Genomic DNA, 21,645 nt, shown 5'->3' on the forward strand with positions numbered 1-21,645 from the left:
CCCGGCCGCCCGCCGCCCCGGACGGCGCCCGGCAACCGGCGCGCTGCGGCCGGCGGAGTGGGCAGAGCCTCCGCGGGCGGGCGCACGGCCGGGGCTCCGACGGGGTGCGCGGCGCGGGGCTTCTCCGAGCGGCGGTGCGCGGAGGGCCGGTGGCGCCCACCGCGGGGCTCTCCTCCGGTTTTGTTTGGCGCGTTCGCCAGGCTTTCGGAAAACAACCAAAAAGATAGGACAGTGTTTCCCTTTGGACTCGCCTGTTGGCTGATTGATCCTCTTGGAGGACGGGATGGGGAGGCTCGCAGGGGGAAGAAGCGAGACATTTTTTAGTCTCTGGAAAGTGAGCCCACACTTAGGTGCCTGTGACCGAAGCATTCTGGTGCTTCTGAAGTTCGTGTGGATTTTGAACACCACGACCTTTATCTTTGGAAGGTGTAGTTACACCTGTAACGCAATGGGAAAGGTAGCCCGGGTTTCCGATCCAGCAATACCAGAGTTAATAGCAGGACCGGGACTTCGTGGGTTAGATGCTTGGCACCAGTGTCATTGCTATTGTTTCTGGAAGGTATTGTGTTCATGTTTTAAGGAACTGCAAAATGCCTTGCGTTTTTCTGTGTAAGGAAGCAGTCCAGAGCACCTCTGGAGGCAGGTAGCTGGGCGGTGTTTGCACCTGTGTTTTGAGGGCAGGGAGAGGGTTAAGATGCTGTTGCCAAGGGCATTATGTGTGCTGGCTGGGGAATTGCTCAAGTTCTGGGTGCCTCCGTCCGTTTTCAACGGCCCCAAGCCTTGTCATCATCATTTCATGATTCTTAGTTTTTTTTGCAGACACAAAGAATGAGTAAGATTTAAAGACTGTTGTGGCTACTTAGATAACACGTGTGATAATATCAGAGAGCAGTATTCATGTGCAGAAACAGAGCTCATCAATCCAGAAGGAAATAATATATTAGTCTTATTTGTTTTAAATGGGGGAGAGATGTCGGTTGGTAACTGGAAAATGATTCAACTAATTAAACTGTGTTCCCAATTGAGTAAAATAGTACATAAGTTGGAATAGGTCAGTCAGAGAACATTATATGGAATTCAAGAAATTATATGTTTGCTAAAAGGTAGTTCGTGAAAAGAAACCAATGGCACGGATCATTTTGAATTGCAGTTAAGTTGATTAGAATTATGGCTATTAAAGCTACTTGAGGTGTCAGGCATAAAGTGATTATCTAATATTCCTCTTCTCTCTTTTGGGATTTCAACACCTGTTAGCCTGCTGATTACTAGGTTTCTAAGTCAGTTTGTATTTGCTGGCAATTTTAAGTAATGCTACTTCATTAGAAGATTGTATTGAAAACTAAACGATTAAGTTGCCACAACAATTTGCAGATTATTTCACAATTGGGTTTGTTTTTAAACTGATTTTACCTGTAGAGTGATTCACAGATGCTCTGCTAAATACTCTTTGATGGTGGTAATGAAATGGTACATTGATTAAAATGAAGTAGATCTGTTTTTGAGAAGGTAACCAGAAGAGAAAATAAGTATTTTCTCATTTAAGCATGAAAGGCAATCAGAATATTGAAGCCTAGGCATATTATATAGGCACAGAATGTCATTTCATGTCTTGTAGTAAAAATAATTATTTGATGCTGGGGGGTACCAAGAATACAGCTTTGTTCAGATATTCGTTAGCAAATCCAGCATTCAGGTGCAAGGACTCTGGACCTGTTTTTCAGCCGGATGGAACCCTCGCTCTGGGTTCTAGCCTAAACATTTATGTTGTGGTCCTTAGTTTGAAGGATGGAGGCATCCAAGGTTAATTCAGCACAGTAAGGACACATGTTTGGCCTTTGCTAACTCAACCCAAGGCACAAGATTCAAGAGAGTCTGGCATTTTTAAAGCTGTCTCTCTTTCTGCCAAAAAATAAAGTCAGTAAACATCAGGAATAAACAGTCATCGACTGCAGACGTCGCTTTGTAGTCGTTCCTTTACTCCAGCTCTGAAGCATGAAATGGAGCTTTTATCAGTGCAGTTAGGAACAATAATTTGGCATGTTCATATATGTTGCTAGCATTCTGAGGTATGTGCGTACCCTGATAATGAAAGAAAAAAAGTACCTATCCTCGCCTCAGCATCGCCCTTGGAAATTCAAAGGAAAAGTGTGCTTTATGGCCTTGATTTAGATTAGCCACCTGGTGGAAGTAGGGACTAGCACAGCGCATGCATCCTCAGGTGGAAAAACTCCTCGTTGTCACCCTGGCCTTTTCACAGTAGCGTGACTTTTCTCCCACATTCCTAGGCTCAAGACTCTTAATTCTGTGAAGTAAAACTGGTCCTAGTTTTTGGGGTCAGTTGTAAAATATAGTCTGATGATTGTCATCACAGCCATTATTCTACCTGAAGAATCCTGTAACTTCACTTACCAAGCCTGTCCACAGATGGAAAACTCGGTCAAGTTAGGATTAACATTATACTCGTGCCATTGAAAGTCACTTGTTTTGTAACCCTGTGAGCGAGCTGTCACGGGCAGCCAAAGGCCACCGAAGCCTTTATTGGCTGTTTCTGGGTCAGCGTTCTCTTGCAGTTTCTAGTTGCCCTGTGCTAACAGGCTGACTGGTTGGTACTTTGGCATCCAGTACAATGTGTTGCGGCATTTATAAAAGTACATTTGTGAAGGATGATAGTTTTTTAATGATTTCTTCATTACCGAAACACTTCGGCGCGGATCTGTGGCTGGGGAGAGGAATATGGCCCCTGAGACCTGGAGGAAAAATGCTATAAATACAAGGTTAACTGACCTGCTGTGCAGGGTGGGTATTGATCCTAACGATGGTGCGGAGACAAGGCATGGGAGGCACATGGCAGTGGTGACAGGAAATGGTGTTTTGTGACATGAATTATTAATAGTGATTGATGGAGATTGAGAAATGTTTGTTGGGCATATGTTTTATTTTTTGTGCTCCCAATTAAAATGAAGGTACGATGTCTTAACCATTTGGTAAACCACAAGTGCCTGGGGGGAAAATATATACATTTATACTGTCTGGCACTTGATGGGAGTGTTATAAATACAGTTCAAGGTCAATGATTGATTTCCTTACCTGTCAGTTTTTGATAGCAATTATATAGTACAGTTTTGGACATCAGTCAACAAATGTTTATTTGGTATTTTCTTCTGTATATTCTGTATTGCTTGATCAAAGTCATCTGAGCTCTAGGGGTGAGGAATTACTTGTTTCCAACTATTATGATTCTTTCTTGTCTTTTATCTCTAAATTGTGATGTACAAAACCCAAATATTCTCATTTGGCCTAGTTTTCAGCCTTCTTTTTTCTTATGGGGAAAAGTTAATTCCTTAATCTTCTTAAATAATTTTATATCCCCAGAGCTTTAAAAAAATATGATTTTCAATTTGTTATTCAACCAGAAGAATGTTAGAAACTTAGTTTATAATAGTGTGCATTTTAAAAAAAACCCAACACATGTTATACTCTTACATTTTGGACATTTACAGGGTTGTATGGTGAATAGGAAAATTTGGGGTTCTGTAGGGTGATGAATTGTGCATTTCCTTAAGTGTCTTACATTAGATCCTTGCTTCTTTACCTTATAATCAGTTCAAGTGAAAACCAAAGGACCATGAGGTGGAGTCTTCAGTGAGTTAAAAGATGTTAAAAAGGGGGGGGCGCCTGGGTGGCTCAGTCGTTAAGTGTTTGCCTTCGCCTCAGGTCATGGTCCTGGGGTCCTGGGATCAAGCCCCACATCAGGCTCCCTGCTCCTGGGAGCCTACCTCTCCCTCTCCCTCTGCCTGTGTTCCCTCTCTTGCTGTGTCTCTCTCTGTCAAATAAATAAATAAATAAAATCTTAAAAAAAAAAAAGATGTTAAAAAGGGAGTTTAATACATACTGAAAGGGTGTAAGGTTTAATGCTCCAGGGGACGGGAGGGAAAAAGACTCTGATGGCATTAATAATCTCTTTATCACTTTATGGTCCAAACCCCTGAAGAGATCACCCGAGCGCTGTTTCCATGGTTTTCAGAGGCTGGCCACTCCTACGCCAGAGATGCCCGTCCTGGTCACTTACCCCCACCTTTTCTCCTGACTAACCTAAAAGTGACTCCCTTGAACTGTGGCTAAGTGCACTTTGAATATCATAAACCACAAATTAAGGTACAAGAGTAAATGTTTTCTTCGCGGGTGTATTATGTAATCTGATTGGTCAGGTAGACCAGTTAGATAGCCAAGCCAGCAATGGAACTCTAAAAGTATGTGTTTGTCTAACATATTTGATGTATTTAAATGAGAAATTGTGTTTCTAAGGATCAGTCCACTATGAACCTTCTTCCCTTTCTGATAACTATAGTCATTCAATGGAGACATGGCATTTTACACAATTTTATCATTCTGTGACATGTCAGACATAATTATATTGAAGAACAAATGCTTACTCAAACTCTTGAATTGTAAATCTACAATAAAAGGTTTCTGGGTGGTCTTATCTGGCATTTCCTCTTGTTACATACGGCTTCCTCAGACCTTGTTTAGTATGATTGCCGTTGCATCTTTTTTCTGTCAGTCAACCCTCACTAGAGCTTCCTATGAGCCAGGCCCTATCCGTTGCCCTGCACAACTATTAGCTTATTTAAAACTCATGAGAACCCAATGAGGGAGGTACTTATATAGTCTCCAATATGAGATGGAGAAAACTGATGTGACTGCTCTCTGTTGTATTAACCTCAAGGTACACAAAACGTACCAGAATCCAATTTTTTTCTTTTTTATGTGAAGGAATGCAGGAAGCTTTGCTTTTATTCAGTTCACTGATGTGTGTGTGTGTATATATATGTTTGTATAAAAGTGTAGAGATAATGGCACTCATTGTTATGGCACTTGGGCTTTTTTTCTCATTTTAATGATGAGAAACAAAGCCTAAAATCATAAAACAAGAAGGATTTCTTCATTGCATATTGTGACATGTACAGTATTCTTTTTTGTATATAGAAAATACAATAGGGGCACCTAGCTAGCTCAGTCGGTAGAGCACATGACTCTTTTTAAAAAAAATTTATTATTATTATTATTTTTAATTTTATTATATTTTGTTAGTCACCATACAGGACATCATTAGTTTTTGATGTAGTGATCCATGATTCATTGTTTGTGTGTAACACCCAGTGCTCCATGCAATACGTGCCCTCCTTAATACCCATCACTGGATTAACCCATCCCCCCACCCCCCTCCCCTCTAAAACCCTCAGTTTGTTTCTCAGAGTCCATAGTCTCTATGGTTCATCTCCGCCTCCGATTCCCCTCCCTACACTTTTCCCTTCCTTCTCCTAATGTCCTCCATGCTGTTCCTTATGTTCCACAAATAAGTGAAACCATATGATAATTGACTTTCTCTGCTTGACTTATTTCACTTAGCATCATCTCCTCCAGTCCCATCCATGTTGATGTAAAAGTTGGGTATTCATCCTTTCTGATGGCTGAGTAATATTCCATTGTGTATATGGACTGCATCTTCTTTATCCATTCTTCTGTTGAAGGGCAAGATCTATATCTTTCCACAGTTTGGCTATTGCGGACACTGCTGCTAGGAACATTGGGGTGCATATGGTCCTTCTTTTCACTACATCTGTGTCTTTGGGGTAAATACCCAAGAGTGCAATTGCTGGGTCACAGGGGAGCTCTATTTTTAATTTTTTGAGGCACCTCCACAGTGTTTGCCAAAGTGGCTGTACCAACTTGCATTCCCACCAACAGTGTAAGAGGGTTCCCCTTTCTCCACAACCTCGCCAACATTTGTTGTTTCTTGCCTTGCCAATTTTTGCCATTCTAACTGGTGTAAGGTGGTATCTCAATGTGGTTTTGATTTGAATTTCCCTGATGGCTAATGATGATGAACATTTTTTCATGTGTCTGTTAGCCATTTGTATGTCTTCTTTGGAGACGTGTCTGTTCATGTCTTCTGCCCATTTTTTGACTTGATTATTTGTTTTTTGGGTGTTGAGTTTGAGAAGTTCTTTATAGATCTTGGATATCAGCCTTATGTCTGTAGTGTCATTTGCAAAAATCTCCCATTCTGTAGGCTGCCTCTTTGTTTTGTTGACTGTTTCCTTTGCCGTGCAGAAGCTTTTTATCTTAAGTCCCAAAAGTTCATTTTCCCTTTTGTTTCGCTTGCCTTTAGGGACGTGTCTTGAAAGAAGTTGCTGTGGCCAATGTCGAAGAGGTTACTGCCTATGTTCTCCTCTAGGATTTTGATGGATTCCCATCTCACATTGGGGTCTTTCATCCATTTTGAGTTTATCTTTGTGTATGGTGTAAGAGAATGGTCGAGTTTCATTCTTCTGTGTCCAATTTTCCCAGCACCGTTTATTGAAGAGACTGTCTTTTTGCCATTGCTTATTTTTTTTCTGCTTTGTCGAAGATTATTTGACCATAGAGTTGAGGGTCCATATCTGGGCTCTCTGTTCTGTTCCGTTGGTCTGAGCACCTGACTCTTGATCTTGGGGTTCTGAGTTCCAGCCTCACGTTGGGTGGGAGAGATTACTTAAAAATAAAATCTTAAAAAAAAAAAAGAAACTAGAATAGATTGATTTCCAAAAAAGATACTTTCTGGAGATAGTTGTCCTTTCACTTATTATTTGTATTCAGTGTTAACAGAATCCATATTCTCTATGGTGTTAACTTGCTGTATACGTAAGTGTATCTTTGAATGGTTGTCTATTTTGCATTGCCTTTTGTGGGCTAGGCTCAATCTGGGCTCACCCTGTTTTTTCCTTAGCTAACTTCCTGCCTTAAAGACTAAGTGGTACTCATTTTTTTTTTTAACTCTATCCCTTTAAAAAAACCCAAAACAAAACAATTTGGCATGTTGTGTTGAAAAATACATATATCTGTTTTTTCATGCTAGACTGTAAGCTTCTGAAGAACAAGAACTATGTCTTACTCATTTCCAAAGATAGGGTAGGTACAAGTATATTTTTCTTAATTGAATACTTAAAAGGTTTTTTATGTGATATAAAATTATTACATTCTACTCTAGTGCCAAAGTCAGTAGTGGGGGCTTTAAAAAAATCAGTTTTTAGGGCCTTAGGAAACTGACTCAAGTTTAATGTATCATTAGGGCACTATAAAATTAATTTGAGTTTTAGTTATTTGAAATACAACATTAGAAATCACATATCACAGTTCCGTTTCAATGTACTTGGATTTCTGATATTCATGTCTCAAAAGGTTATATATAAAAAGCGTAAAAAAATAGTAGCTAGCTTGTTGTATGAGTATAGGGTGTTGTATGTAAGTGTTGAGTCACTAAATTATTTACCCGAAACTAACATTGTACTGTATGTTACCTAACTGGAATTTAAATAAAACCTTAAAAAATAGTACCTAGCTTAATTTTATTCTAGCAATTATGAATAAACTTTTGATTATTCTAGTCAAAGAGCAAAAAAAATGGATCTTTGAAAATCATTTACATTTGTCCTTATAATAATTTCAGTGTTTTGCCCCCTGTTGCCCCTCCCCCCACTCCATTTAAAGGGATTAAGACTTAGCATTTTAACTTCATTGTTCTTTTTTTTTTTTTGAAAGATTTTATTTATTTGAGAGAGAGTGCGTGGAGCAGCAGAGGGAGAGGGACAAGCAGACTCCCCGCTGAGCAGGGAGCCCAGAAAGGGGAGTCAATCCCAGGACCCTGGGATCAGGACCTGAGCTGAAGGCAGGTGCTTAACCCACTGAGCCACCCAGGCGCCCCTCAGTGATCTTTTCTTATTTAAGCTACATGAAAAGTAAGATTAAGGTCCCCGTAAAAGCAAGTAATGAAGCAGAGTTCTGTAGGTTCTTTTAATAAATAGTGTAGTGGCTACCACTTATTGAGCACTTACTTGGTGCCAGGTAATCTATAAAGTATGCTACACAAGCAGTCTCTCTTGATTTTCACAGTCACTCTTGTTTCCTCATCTATAAGATGCTAATAAAGAGCTAATCCGGGGTTGCCTAGAGTTGGTAAATTTAAAAACACAACTCGTGTGAATAAATCACAATCTGAAATCAACGAGGATTGCTTTGCTAATTATGGGCAAAGACTGTTGCCTGCTGCCGTGAAGATGCTCTTTGCTGCGCGGTGCTTTGGGAAGAGAGGCCATGGAGGACTGCCTGGCCCGGCAGGTTCAGAACGGTGGGTGTGGTCCATTAGAGGACGGAGGGAGTTCTCAGGAGAAAACCAAGCCCAATACACCCTGGCTTATGCTTACCGCTGCCGACACCCGGTGGGGTTTCGGGGCAGAAGGAGGGGTGAACACTTTCTCTCCATCTATTTTTAGAATTAAAAACAAAATTAAATGGAGTTACTGTCTATCCCCTGAATTTATTTTATTTTATGAAATGAAGAATTACTCCATACACGTCGTATACCCCAGGGTGGATGCCCCAGAGGGTCAGAGTACCGTGTTCTTTTTCAGGTAGGGAGAGGTCCTTGTCCTAGGATGCTGGAGGTCTGGATGAAGTTACAAGCTTTGATCTTTGAACTTACCGAGCCTGCTCGGGTTACCGGGACTTAGCACTGCTGTGCGCTTTGCTGGGACTGCTATTTCTCCAAATAGTATGTGCCTTACTCCCTTGTTTCTTTCGGGTCTGTACCCTGATGTTACCAGAGTGGCCTTCCCTAAGCACGCTGTGCAAAATTGTGCCTTTTGTCTCCAGTACTCTCTCTCCCCATTTATCTGTTCTTTCCCACAGCACTGTTACCACCTGGCACATCATGTAAATAAACAAAAAATATATATCTGTTTGTCCTACTCTTTCATTGTGTAAAATTCCATAAAGACCATGGCTCCTGGGTGCCTGGGTGGCTCAGTTGGTTAAGCGACTGCTTTCGGCTCAGGTCATGATCCTGGAGTCCCGCGATCGAGTCCCGCATCGGGCTCCCTGCTCAGCAGGGAGTCTGCTTCTCCCTCTGACCCAACCCCCTCTCATACTCTCTATCTCTCATTCTCTCAAAAAAAAAAAAAAAAAAAAAGACCATGGCTTTTTTCAATTAAAAATTATTTTTTATTTTTTGCTACTGTATTCTTAGCCTCTAGAATGATGTCTGGAACATAGTAAGTGCTCAATAAACACTTTTTGAATGAATAAAATAATTTTCCAGCAGAGGGGACCAGTTTTAGGAAAACCCTGAAATATTGTAGGAGAGTTTTAGATTTCCATAGTCAAGCCTCTCTCTGCTTGGTGTGGTCCAATGATTGTCTCTGTAGCTTAGTAAGTGATCCCAGAGAAGAGCACAGAAAATGCCATCCTCTATTCTAGTAAACAGATCCAAATTATTGATTTGGTGAAACTTGAGACCTCTATAATCACCGAGACATGAACATTTCCATGGCGGAGACTTTTTCAAATTGGTGGAGAGCTTTTTTTTTTTTTTTTTAGATTTTATTTATTTATTTGAGAGAGAGAGAATGGGAGATAGAGAGCACATGAGAGGGGGGAGGGTCAGAGGGAGAAGCAGACTCCCCACTGAGCAGGGAGCCCGATGCGGGACTCGATCCAGAGACTCCAGGATCATGACCTGAGCAGAAGGCAGTCGCTTAACCAACTGAGACACCCAGGCGCCCTCGGTGGTGAGCTTTTAATAATATCTTTATATTTTTAATTGTTTTGTTGAAGTCTTAAAAAAACGTGCTGTATAGTTCCCTTCTCAGAGGCTTTGTAAAAGTGAATATAAACCATTTGGAGACAATTTTTGAACCCTTGCTAATGTTCACATGAATTAGAATTTCTTATGTGCAATTGGAGGGCTAAAAAATAAAAGGAAAACACGGAAAGCCCACTGCTCTATAAGCTTAAGTTAGCCGTTTGCTTGTAGATGTTCAAATACTAATTATAATAATAAGCATTTTAAAAGACAGGGCATCCTAAGAGCTGGAGGCTGCAAAATCAAGTCAGTCTAACAGTTTTCTGATTTATCTATTTTTTTTTAACTGAAATTAAGTGTATTTTTGGGGGGAGGGGTTCAAAGCTTTTCTTTTTTTTTTTAAAGATTTTATTTATTTATTTGACAGAGAGAGACATAGCGAGAGCAGGAACACAAGCAGGGGGGAGTGGGAGAGGGAGAAGCAGGCTTCCCGCGGAGCAGGGAGTCCGATGTGGGGCTCGATCCCAGGACGCGGGGACCATGACCTGAGCCGAAGGCAGACGCTTAACGACTGAGCCACCCAGGTGCCCCAAAGCTTTTCATTTAATCAGTGACAAATGGACAGGACTATAGAAACTACAAAACACTTCCCCATTCCCTGGGATTTAAGAAATTCTGCCATTTGTTGTATTTGATGCATCTTTGTCACTTATGAACATTTTCTTTTTGAGCCTGTATCCATGGCTCTGAGAAAGTGAATAGACTTAGTGAATATCATTAAGTCAGCTCTTAGGAGCTAAAAGATGGAAATGAAATCAAGAGGTATTCATTGGTTTATGGTGCTTCCCCTGCAGGGATGCCAAGAACCCAGGCTTCCTGGTAGTCAGATCCGGGCTGGAACCCTGGCTTTGCCCTTCGCATCTTGCAACTGGTACCAGTCTGTGGGTAGGAAGTAATTAGATTTAACTCTACCTCTGAATCGAGGGCTGAGATTGAATAATTTGGAGAATTTGGATTCTTTGGGGAACAAGTAAATTTGTTGGGATAAGGTAGGAAATTCTTCCGAAGGACAGATGGTGACGGTATGAAATTAAATTTAAGGAGCACGGTAAACAACTCTTTCTGTTAAGACTCCTGTTCGCACAGTTCTGAAGCTGTCAATCCTGTACTTAGCTGTGAGCTTTTGGTTTTATAAGAGAATGTATTCGTTTGCATAGTACTAGCAAGAGCCCAGGGGCTGGGGGACCTGAACTGCGAGGGGGGCGTGGTGCCATCATCTTGCAGGGTTGTTGTAAGGACAGGTGATGGATGGATGGACGCACACAAGGTACACCACACGGGTGACAGATAAAAAGCACTTAATAAAGGTAGCCTGATGCTATTTGGTGTCTTTTCCCTCCATCCCATGACCTCTCCTTTATGCCTTTTTCCCTTAAGAGATGAAGACTAGTACTTGAAGATCATTTTAAATAATTTCTTTTAAAAAAATAATGCTGGGGTGCCTGGGTGGCTCAGATGGTTAAGTATCTGCCTTCGGCTCAGGTCATGATCCCGGGGTCCTGGGATTGAGCCCCAAGTCAGGCTCCCTGCTCAGCGGGAAGCCTGCTTCTCCCTCTCCTCCTGCTCCCCCTGCTTGTGCTCTGCTCTCTCTCTGACAAATAAAGTAAAATCTTAAAAAAAACAAACAAACAAACAAACCCAGAAAAACATTTACTGGTGTAACATATTAGATGTCAGACACACTATAGCGTCAGTAATATTTTAATGAATAGAATAAGGATTTCTTATTAAACTAAATCTACAAATAAATTTTCATCAGTTGATGTGCATTATAAAACGTTTTTCATGTAGCAGGTTTGTTTCTTTTTTAGATGGAGCAATCTATTGAAATCAGGATAGAAAAATAAGAACAGATATGATTAAATGGTGGGATTTAAGTTAAATATGTTATAGTAGCTCTTTTTCTAAAATTATTACTAATTGGGGGCACCTGGGTGGCTCAGTCATTAAACATCTGCCTTCGGCTGAGGTCATGATCCCAGGGTCGTGGGATCAAGCCCCACGTCTGACTTCCTGCTCAGCTGGGAGCCTGCTTCTCCCTCTCCCTCTGCCTGCAGCTCTGCCTGCTTGTTCTCTCTCTCTCTCAAATAAATAAATAAAACCTTTAAGAAAATAAAATTGTTACTAATTGAATACATTTTTATATCTTATTTGATTTTATTATTATGAAATAATTAGTGATTTTTTAAAAAGATTTTATTTATTTATTTGAGAGAGAGCGAGAGCGCATAAGCAGTGGGGAGGGGCAGACTCCCTGCTGAAAAGGAAGCGGGATGCAGGACTTGATCCCAGGACCCTGAGATCATGACCTGAGCCGAAGGGACAAATACAACACAGATAATTAAACTAAGGCAAGTGAGTGGGTGCTACGTTAGATTAGGAGGCAAGATAACATTTAAGCTGTGATCTGAGTGACAAAGGGAGCCTTTATCAGGAGCAGAGCAATTTCAGACAGAAGGAACAAGTGCAAAGGCCCTGAGGTAGAGAGAAGCCAGGAGAATGGTATGAGATGATGTCAGAGAGGGAAGGAGTGGCCAGATTGCTCAAGGTTTTGTAATTTGTGGCAAGGACTGGGTTTTATTCTGTGTGCCATGGGAAACAATTGTAGGACTTTTTGTGGGGGTAGCAGTTGGGGAAATGGGAATAATTTGGTTTACATTTAGAAATATTCTTGCATGTAGAGGTTATGGATCATGGGTGAGCAAGAGTGGTAACAGGCAGAATTATTAGGAACCTATTGCAGTAGTCCGGGTGAGATGTGGTGTACTTATTACAATTGTAATTTTACATTTATTTATGTGCTTATTTGGTTGATATTGCCCTCACTAGACTGTAAGCTCCATGAGGAAAGAGGCAATTTTTCCTTTTTTTTTCTTAAAGTTGTATTTTCAGTGTTTAGTCCAGAGCCTGGTAGCATATCTCAGTGACCTAGTACTTGAGTAACTAGATAAGGATTATGAGAAACAATGAATAATATGTTGACGTAACTATTCAGTGCTTTTCTGATATTACGCATATAAAATTGAGGTATGCATCATGGCCAAGGAAATTATTATAGCTAGCAGGAAAAAAATCAGTGAAGTCATAATATGCAGGTCTTTGTTCAGATATTCAGATTAGAGTTTCCAGCCCTTGACTCTTACTCTGATAGTGGATCTGCGACAGGCTACCTGTTAGTGAGTGGAAGGTGTTTTCACAAGGAATCTATGAGAACATTTGGTTGTCAAAAATGATAGCACGTGAGTTATAATAACCATATGATGTCACTAAAACTATTGAGGTTGTTCCGATCTCTTCATTGTACTAATTTATGAGTACAGATGTTACTCTGGGTATCTTACATTGAGTATATACCAAAGATGTTTTAAAACATTTAATTAGAAAAAATCAGACATAGGACTGTGGTTTATTTAAGACCAACCTCACTTACTGTAATGGGGCATTCGAAATGAGCCATGGTACTGATTTATGCAGTGTTGTTATAGAGCTAGCAACATAACAGATTAAATGTTTTCTCTTCTCCTGTCTTTATAGACAATGATGGAAGAGTTTGAAACCTTTAAACAATTTTACTCAGACAGTGGGACACATAATTAGGAAGAGCTTAAAGCATTTTAGAGCTCTAATTTATATCTGGACTGAGATTCAATTATTCTTTGTTCTGCAGTAAATTTAAATGGTTTGATTATTAACCTCTAGGTCATGGTTGATTGGTCTATAAATGATAGATTTTTTTTCTGCCAGACGAAGTCAGCTTAAAAGAGGAGAAAAATTTAGACAGCCCATGTAAAACTCTTGCGTTGTAGAAAGGAGGAATTTCTTTGGTAAGTGCGTTAAGGATTCTGCTGACTCTACTACATTTTTTCAGTAAGTACTTATTGAATATCCACCACGTGTAAGGCTCTGTGCTGGGCCTTCATGACCCAAAAGTGAACACCTTGCTGCAACTAACAGCATAGTGACTGGTCATTACACCAGAACGTGAGGTGGAGGGTATATAATGCCTGGGCAAGCATGTAGGAGAGGCATTCAAACATGATTTGGGAATAATTAGTATCTATGCTGAATGAAGGATGGCCCCAGCAAGGCCAGGTTAGGAAGATCTTAAACTCTTTTCAGCAGGGGAGTAAATGGTCAGATTTGAGTTCTAGAAAAATCTCCCTGGGGCTGCGTGTAGACTTTTCAAAATCACAGCATTCTTTTACCTGTTTTATGTTATATGTATCATGTAAAGATATAAGGAAGCATCGTTTTTGTTTATTTATTCATTTATTTATTTAGTAAGTAAGTAAATAAGTAGGCAGGCAAGTAGGCTTCATGCTGGAAGCCCAGTGTGGGGCTTGAACTCACGACCCTGAGATTGAGACCTGCGGTGATATCAGGAGTTGGATGCTTGACCTCCTGAGCCACCCAGGCACCCCAGCATCATTTTTATTTTTAAGTAAACTTTGTCATTGAAGATTAACTTGAAGGTACAGAAGAGTGCACAAGTCATAAGGTTATAGCGCTTTGCATTTCCCAAAAGTAAGCCACCTTTGTAATCACTACTCACGTCAAAACATGGAATATTATCAGCCACCTTTGTAATCACTACTCACATCAAAACATAAAATATTATCATTATCCTAGAATCTGTTCGTTGCTTGCTTTCAGTCATTACCTGCACCCGCAAGGTGACCACTAGTCTGAATTCTATCACTACTGATTAGTTTTGCCTATTGTAAAACTTTATACAAATGGAATCATGCAATATTTACTTTTTTGGGTCACTAAGCATTTCTTTGTGATGTTCACCCATGCTGCTGGGTGTAGTAATATTTGGTTTTTCTTCTCCCACGTGATGGTATTTTATTATTGTATATTCCACATTTTTTTCCCATCCATTTACTGTTCGTAGCCATTTAGATAATTTCCGGTTTTTCTCCCTTACAAAGAGTGCTGCCATGAACAGTTTCCTATGGGTGTATGTGGGCATTTCTGTAGAGTGTGTATACCTAGAATTGGGATGGATCAGGGGTTATGTATATGAGTTACCACTGATACTGCCAAACATTTGCCTGAAGCGGTTGTACCAGTTCACATTCCCAACATCAGTGTATGAAAGTTCCAGTTGTTTCTCATTGTTGCTCACACTTGGTATCCTAAGTCATAGTGGTGGGTAAAAAGTGATAGCTCATTGTGGTTTTCATTTGTACTTTCCCAGTAAGTGATGTTCTTCTGTACTGTGGGCTTGCTTTTTAATCTTGTAATGTCGTGCCTTTGATGAACAGAAAATTTTAATTTGAATGAATTCCGGTTTATAAATCTTTCCTTTAGATTTATGCTTTTTGTGTCTTGAGAAATTTTTGCTTGCCTCAAGATCATGAAGATATTCACCTGGGCTCTCAAGATGTCTTACTGTGTTACTTTTCATATTTAGATCTGTAACCCTCTTGGCATTGTATTTTGTGTGTGGTGTGAGGTAGGGGTCAAGATGATTTTCATCTGTGTAGTTACCCTGTTGACCCAGCATTACTTATTGTAAAGATCATTCTTTCTCCACTGAATTACAATGGCACGTTTATCCTAAATCAAGTAATTGTGTTTATAAATCTGTTTCTGGACTCTCTGTATTCTGTCCTCTTGGGTTATTTGTCTAACAAAATACCTTAAATTATTGTAGTCCTGGGGCGCCTGGGTGGCTTAGTTGGTTGGGCGACTGCCTTCGGCTCAGGTCATGATCCTGGAGTCCTGGGATCGAGTCCTGCGTCGGGCTCCCTGCTCGGCGGGGAGTCTGCTTCTCCCTCTGACCCTTCCCCCTCTCGTGCTCTCTCTCTCTCTTCATTCTCTCTCTCTCAAATAAATAAAAATAAAATCTTTAAAAAAATTATTGTAGTCCTAAGACCAGGTAGTATAAGTGTTTCGATTTTACTTTTCTTCTTAATTTCCTTTTGGCCTTTTCTTGGTGTTTAGCATTTACATATAAATTCTAGACTCACCCTATCAATTTTCACAAAGACACTGGCTGAGATTTTGACTGGAATTGCATTGAATCTGCAGATCAGTTTGGGAGAGTTGACATCTTAAAAATATTGAGTCTTCTAATCAATGAACACAATCTAGTTCTCTGTCTAATTAGGTTGTCTTTAATTCCTCAAAGTAATGTTTTCAAGTTCTCTCTGTAGCATCTTTCATTAGGTTGATTCTTTTTGTTGTTGCAAATGACATCTTTAAAGTTTCACCTCCCAATTTTATGTTGCCTGTGTGTATAAAATACAATAGATTTTGGTGTATTGACTTGGATTCCAAGGATTTTGCTACATTGACTTCTTAGTCTTAATAGTTATCTGTAGAATCATCCATCCTCACTTGGGAATTTACTCTCAGCACTTAACTACTTCCCTCACCATGCAGGATTCTAAGAATACTTTAACTCTGTAAAAGCCCCTTGGAGAAAGTTCCTTTCTCTACTGTTACTGTCATTTATTTTAATTTCATGTATGAATAAAACCACACAATATACTGTTATTGATGTTTTGGGCAGTTAGTATCTATTTGTGTTTACTATTTCTTTTTATTCCTTCATGTAAGTAAGTCTGTTTCCCTCTGGGATTATTTTTCTTCTGCTGGAAGACCTCTCTTCAGCATTTCTTTGTATTTTTGTTTGAAACTTAAAATTTTGTCTTAATTCTGGAAGTGTATTTTTGTTGCATGTAGAATTCTAGGTTGTCAGTTTTTTTTCCAGTGCTTTAAAGATACAATTTTATCATCCTCTGTCTTCTATTATTTTTGTTTAAGAAATCAGCTGTCAGTCTCCTTGTTGTCCTTTGAAGATGATGTGCTTTGTTCTCTGTTTTAAATTTTGTTTTCTATTTCTTTGATATTGAGGGTTCTATTATAATGTGCCTAGGCATGTTTTTCTTACTAGTTATCCTGCTTGAAGATCATAGAGCCTCTTAAATCAGTTTTAGAGTATTTTTGACAATTATCTCATTAGATATTACTTGTCCAATCTCTCTCCTCTTTTCCTGAAAGTGCAGTTTTATGTATAGTAGATCTCTTCACTATGTCTGATTTGATTCAAATTATTTTCTGTGTTTTCCATTGTCTGTTTTTCCCTCTTTGCTTTAATTTGGAAATTTTTCTAATGATCTATCTTCTAATACACTAATGCTTTCTTCTTAACGTTTAAACTGCTTTTAAAAAATCTGTTGGGTTTTTATTGTTATAGCTTTATTGAGGTATAATTTACATGCCATAAAATTTACTCTTTGTAAGTGTACAATTGAATGATGTGAGTTTAATTTATAGAGTTCTGCAGCCATTATCAAATTGAGTTTTAGAAAACTTGGTCCACCCCCAAAATTCTCTTGAGCCCATTTGCAATCTCTGCTCCTAGCCCTAACCCCAGGCAACCACTGTTTCTTTTCTTTTTTAATATTTAATTTTACATTTAGTTAAAAAAAGATGGTATTTTGTACAAGCTTTTAATTAAATTTGCTTAATAGGGTTTTATTTTATTTTTATTTATTTTTTAAATTTAAGTTTTAGGTAGTTAACATACAGTGCAATATTGGTTTCAGGAGTAGAATTCAGTGATTCATCACTTACATACAACACCCAGAGCTCATCATAACAAGTGCCCTCCTTCATCCCCATCCCCCAGCTAGCCCATCCCCCACCCACCTCCTTCCATCAACCCTCAGATCTCTATGGTTAAGAGTCTCTTACGGCTTTTTTCCCTCTCTCCTTTTTTTCTTTTCCCCCATCCCATATGTTCGTCTGTTTTCTTTCTCAAATTCCACATGTGAGTGAAGTCATATGCTATTTGTCCTTCTCTGACTGACTTATTTCACTTAGCATAGTCCACTCTAGCTCTATCTGTGTCATTACAAATGGGAAGATTTCGTTCTTTTTGATGACTGAGTAATATTCCATATATATATATATATATAACATCACATCTTCTTTATCCATTCATCAGTCGATGGACATTTGGACTCTTTTCATAATTTGGCTACTGTTGATAATATAAACATCGGGTTGCATGTGCCACTTTGAATGTGTATTTTTGTATCCTTTGGGTAAATACCTAATAGTGCAATTGCTGGATCATAGGGTAGTTCTGTTTTTAACATTTTGAGGAACCTCCATACTGATCTCCACAGTGGCTGCACCAGTTTGCATTCCCACCAACAGTGCAAGAGGGTTCCCCTTTCTCTGCATCTTTGCCAACACCTGTTGTTTCCTGTGTTGTTAATTTTAGCCATTCTGACAGGTGTGAGGTGGTATCTCATTGTGGTTTTTTTTTTTTTAAGATTTTATTTATTTATTTGACAGAGAGAGAGATAGCGAGAGCGGGAACACAAGCAGGGGGAGTGGGAGAGGGAGAAGCAGGCTCCCCGCAGAGCAGGGAGCCCGATGCGGGACTCGATCCCAGGACCCTGGGATCATGACCTGAGCCGAAGGCAGATGCTTAACGACTGAGCCACCCAGGCGCCCATCTCGTTGTGGTTTTGATTTGTATTTCCCTGGTGATCAGTGATGTTGAGCATCGTGTCATGTGTCTGTTAGCCATCTGAGTATCTTTTTAGGAAAAGTATTCATATCGTCTGTCCATTTCTTAACTGGGTTATTTGTTTTTTGGTTGTTGAATTTGGTAAGTTCTTTGTAGATATAGGATACTAACCCTTTATCAGATATGTCATTTGCAAATATCTTCTCCCATTCTGTAGGCTGCCATTTAGTTTTGTTGAATGTTTCCTTTGCTGTGTGGCAACCACTGTTTCTATAAATTTGCCTTTTCTATGCAATTAATATAAATTGAATCATACAAATATAGTCTTTGTATCTGGCTTCTTTCACTTAGCATAATGTTTTTGAAACTTAAAAGTCGTCCATATTGTAACATGCACTGATTGGTATTTTATTCCTTTTTTTTGCTGAGATTTATATTGTATGGATATACTTTGGTCTGTTTATCCATTCATGAGTTAATGAAAATTTTGGTTGTTTCCAGTTATTGGCTATTCTGAATAATGCTGCCATGACAATTCATGTCAGTCTTTGTGTAAACCTATGCTTTCATTTCCTCTTGGGTAAGAGAAGTAGAGTAGAATTTCTGGATCATATGGTGTATGTATGTTTACCTTTTTAGGGAACTAATGAAATGTTTTCCAAAGTGGCTGTAACACTTTATATTCCTGCAGTGTATGATGGTTTCAGTTTCTTCACGGTTTCTTCCAGTAGTTATTGATTACAGTCATTATAGTGGGTGTGTTGAGTTTAATTTGTGATTTAATTTGCATTTTCCTGGGCGCCTGGGTGGCTCAGTTGGTTAAGCGACTGCCTTCGGCTCAGGTCATGATCCTGGAGTCCCGGGATCGAGTCCCACATCGGGCTCCCTGCTCAGCAGGGAGTCTGCTTCTCCCTCTGACCCTCCCCCCTCTCATGTGCTCTCTCTCTCTCATTCTCGCTCTCTCAAATAAATAAATAAAATCTTTAAAAAAAAAAAATTTGCATTTTCCTAATGATTAATGATGTTGAGCACCTTTTTATGGGCTTATCAGCCACTTGTAAGTTGTTTTGTTTGGTGAAATGTCTGTTCATTTATCTTGCCCATTTTTAAAATTGCATTGTCTTCTTACTGATGTGTAAGAGTATTTTATATATTCTGTATACAGGCCTTTTATCAGATCTATGATTTCAAATATTTTCCCCAAATCTGTGACTAGTGTTGTCATTTTCTTAATGGTGCCTTCTTTTGAAGTGCAAAAAGATTTTAATTTTGATAAAGTCCAATTTATTAATGTTGTCCTCTATGACATGCTTTTGTTGTACCTGAGAACTTTTGCCTAATCTGAGGTTTTCTAGATTTTTATGAGATACGGTGATTTTCTAGATTTTCTTCCAGAAGATTGCGGTTTTATTATGGTTACGGTTTATGATCCATTTTGAATTAATTTTTTGCATTTGGGGGGAGGCAACGGTCTGTTTATCTTTTTGCATATAGATGTCTAATCTTTTATCAGCACCATTTGCTGAAAAGACTATAATTTCCTCATTGGATTAGCATCCTTGTCAAAGGTCAACTGATAGTAAATGTAAGGGTTTGTTTCTGAACTTTTAATTCTGTACTATCGTCTGTCTGTCATCTGTCTTTACCCTGTATCACACTGTGGACTTAGATCAAATTTTGAAATCAAATCGTGTAAGTCATCTTCCAACTTTGTTTTTTTTTTTTCTTACAAAATTCTTTTGGTTATTTGAAGTCCTATGAATTCCTATACACATTTTAAGTTTGCCAATTTCTAAAACAAAAAACCAAAAACACCCCCACCTACTGGGATTTTGTTAGAGATTGTTTTGAATCTGTAGCTCAATTTGAGGAGAATTTCCATCTTAACAACAATGAGTCTTTCAATTCATGAATCTGGAATGTCTCCATTTACTGAGTTCTTCAATTTCCTTCCGTAATGCTGTGTAGTTTTCAGTGTGTATGTCTTGCACTCCTTTTATTAAAATTATTCCTAAGTATTTTATTCTTTTTGATTCTATTATGAATGAAGTTGTTTTGTTAATTTCACTTTTAGATTGTTGCTAGTATGTAGCATATTAGCTGGTTTATAGCTGATAGGAAGAAATATAATTGATTCTTTTGTTTGTTCTTGTGTATTGCAATCTTGCCAAATTCGCTTCTTAGTTTCAGGAATTGTTTGTGGATTCCATATTATATTCTACATATAGGACCACATAATCTGCAAATAAAAAAGTTCTGTTTTTTTTTCCCCTCTCAAATCAGAATGGCTTTCTTTCCTCCTTTTTTTTTTTTTTTTTTACTTCTTCTTCCCTCTTTCTTCCTTCCTTCTCTACTTCCTTTCTTCTTATTGTAGAACCCAGATTTTCTACTACAATACTGTAGCAAAAGGGGACAACCTCATCTTATTTAGTGGTAAAAGCAGACATCCTTGCTTTGTTCTTGAACTTAGGGGTGAAAGCATTCAGTCTTACAATATTATGTAAGGTGTTAAGTGTAGTTTTTTTATTTTTATAGATGCCTTTTTGTTAGGTTGAGGAAAACCCTTTCTATACTTAGAGAGTTTTAAACAATTATAAATGAGTGTTTGATTTTGTTAAAAATTTTTCTGCATGTGGGAGGGTAAGAATGAAGGGGAGTAAGTCAGAGGGGGAGGCGAACCATAAGAGAAGATGGACTCTGAAAAACAAACTGAGGGTTCTAGAGGGGAGGGGGGTGGGGGGATGGGTTAGCCTGGTGATGGGTATTAAAGAGGGCGCGTTCTGCGTGGAGCACTGGGTGTGATGCACAAACAATGACTCATGGAACACTACATCAGGAACTAAGGATGTAATGTATGGTGATTAACAACAATAAAAAAATTAAAAAAAATTTTTCTGCATGTGTTGAGATGATCATGTGTTTTTTTCCCCTTTATTGATATTTAGTAATTTTCCTCATATTAATAATGTCTTTACAGATATAATTTATTACATTAATTGGTTTTTGAATTTTAAACAAACTTTGCTTTCAGGATTAAATCTCACTTGTCCTAGCTGTCTTTTCCTGTATTGTTGAATTCAGCCTGCTAGTACTTTTTAAGCGGATTTTTATGTCTTTATTAATGAGGTATATTGCACTATAGTTTTCTTGTGATATCCTTCTCTGGCCTTGGAATCAAGGCATTACTGGCCTCATAGAATGAGTTGGAATGTGTTCTCTCCTTTATTTTCTGAATGAGTTTGTGAGGAGTGGACTTTGCTTCATCTTTAAATTTTTGGTAGGGTTCACCAGTGAAGCCGTTTGGGCTGGGGCTATTCTTTGTGAGAGGATTTTAATTTACCAATTCAATTTTTTCCCCCTTATATTGGCCTATGAACGTGCAGTAGTTTGTAATATTCCTTATAAGCCTTTTAATTTCTACAGGGTCAGGAGTGATTTTCTCTATTTTGATAATTTGATAATGTATGTC

General features: G+C 38.9%; 1 protein-coding gene across 1 annotated transcript in view; it reads left to right on the forward strand.

The window, feature by feature from the left end:
• The window catches only part of RNF182 (ring finger protein 182), a 60,555-nt gene that overhangs the window by 543 nt on the left and 38,367 nt on the right, over window positions 1–21,645 (forward strand). The window lies entirely within an intron of this gene.

The sequence above is a fragment of the Callorhinus ursinus genome, unplaced genomic scaffold, assembly GCF_003265705.2.
Source record: "Callorhinus ursinus isolate GAN/ISIS: 27379988/994484 unplaced genomic scaffold, GSC_fseal_2.0 scaffold26, whole genome shotgun sequence".
Classification (NCBI taxonomy): domain Eukaryota; kingdom Metazoa; phylum Chordata; class Mammalia; order Carnivora; family Otariidae; genus Callorhinus; species Callorhinus ursinus.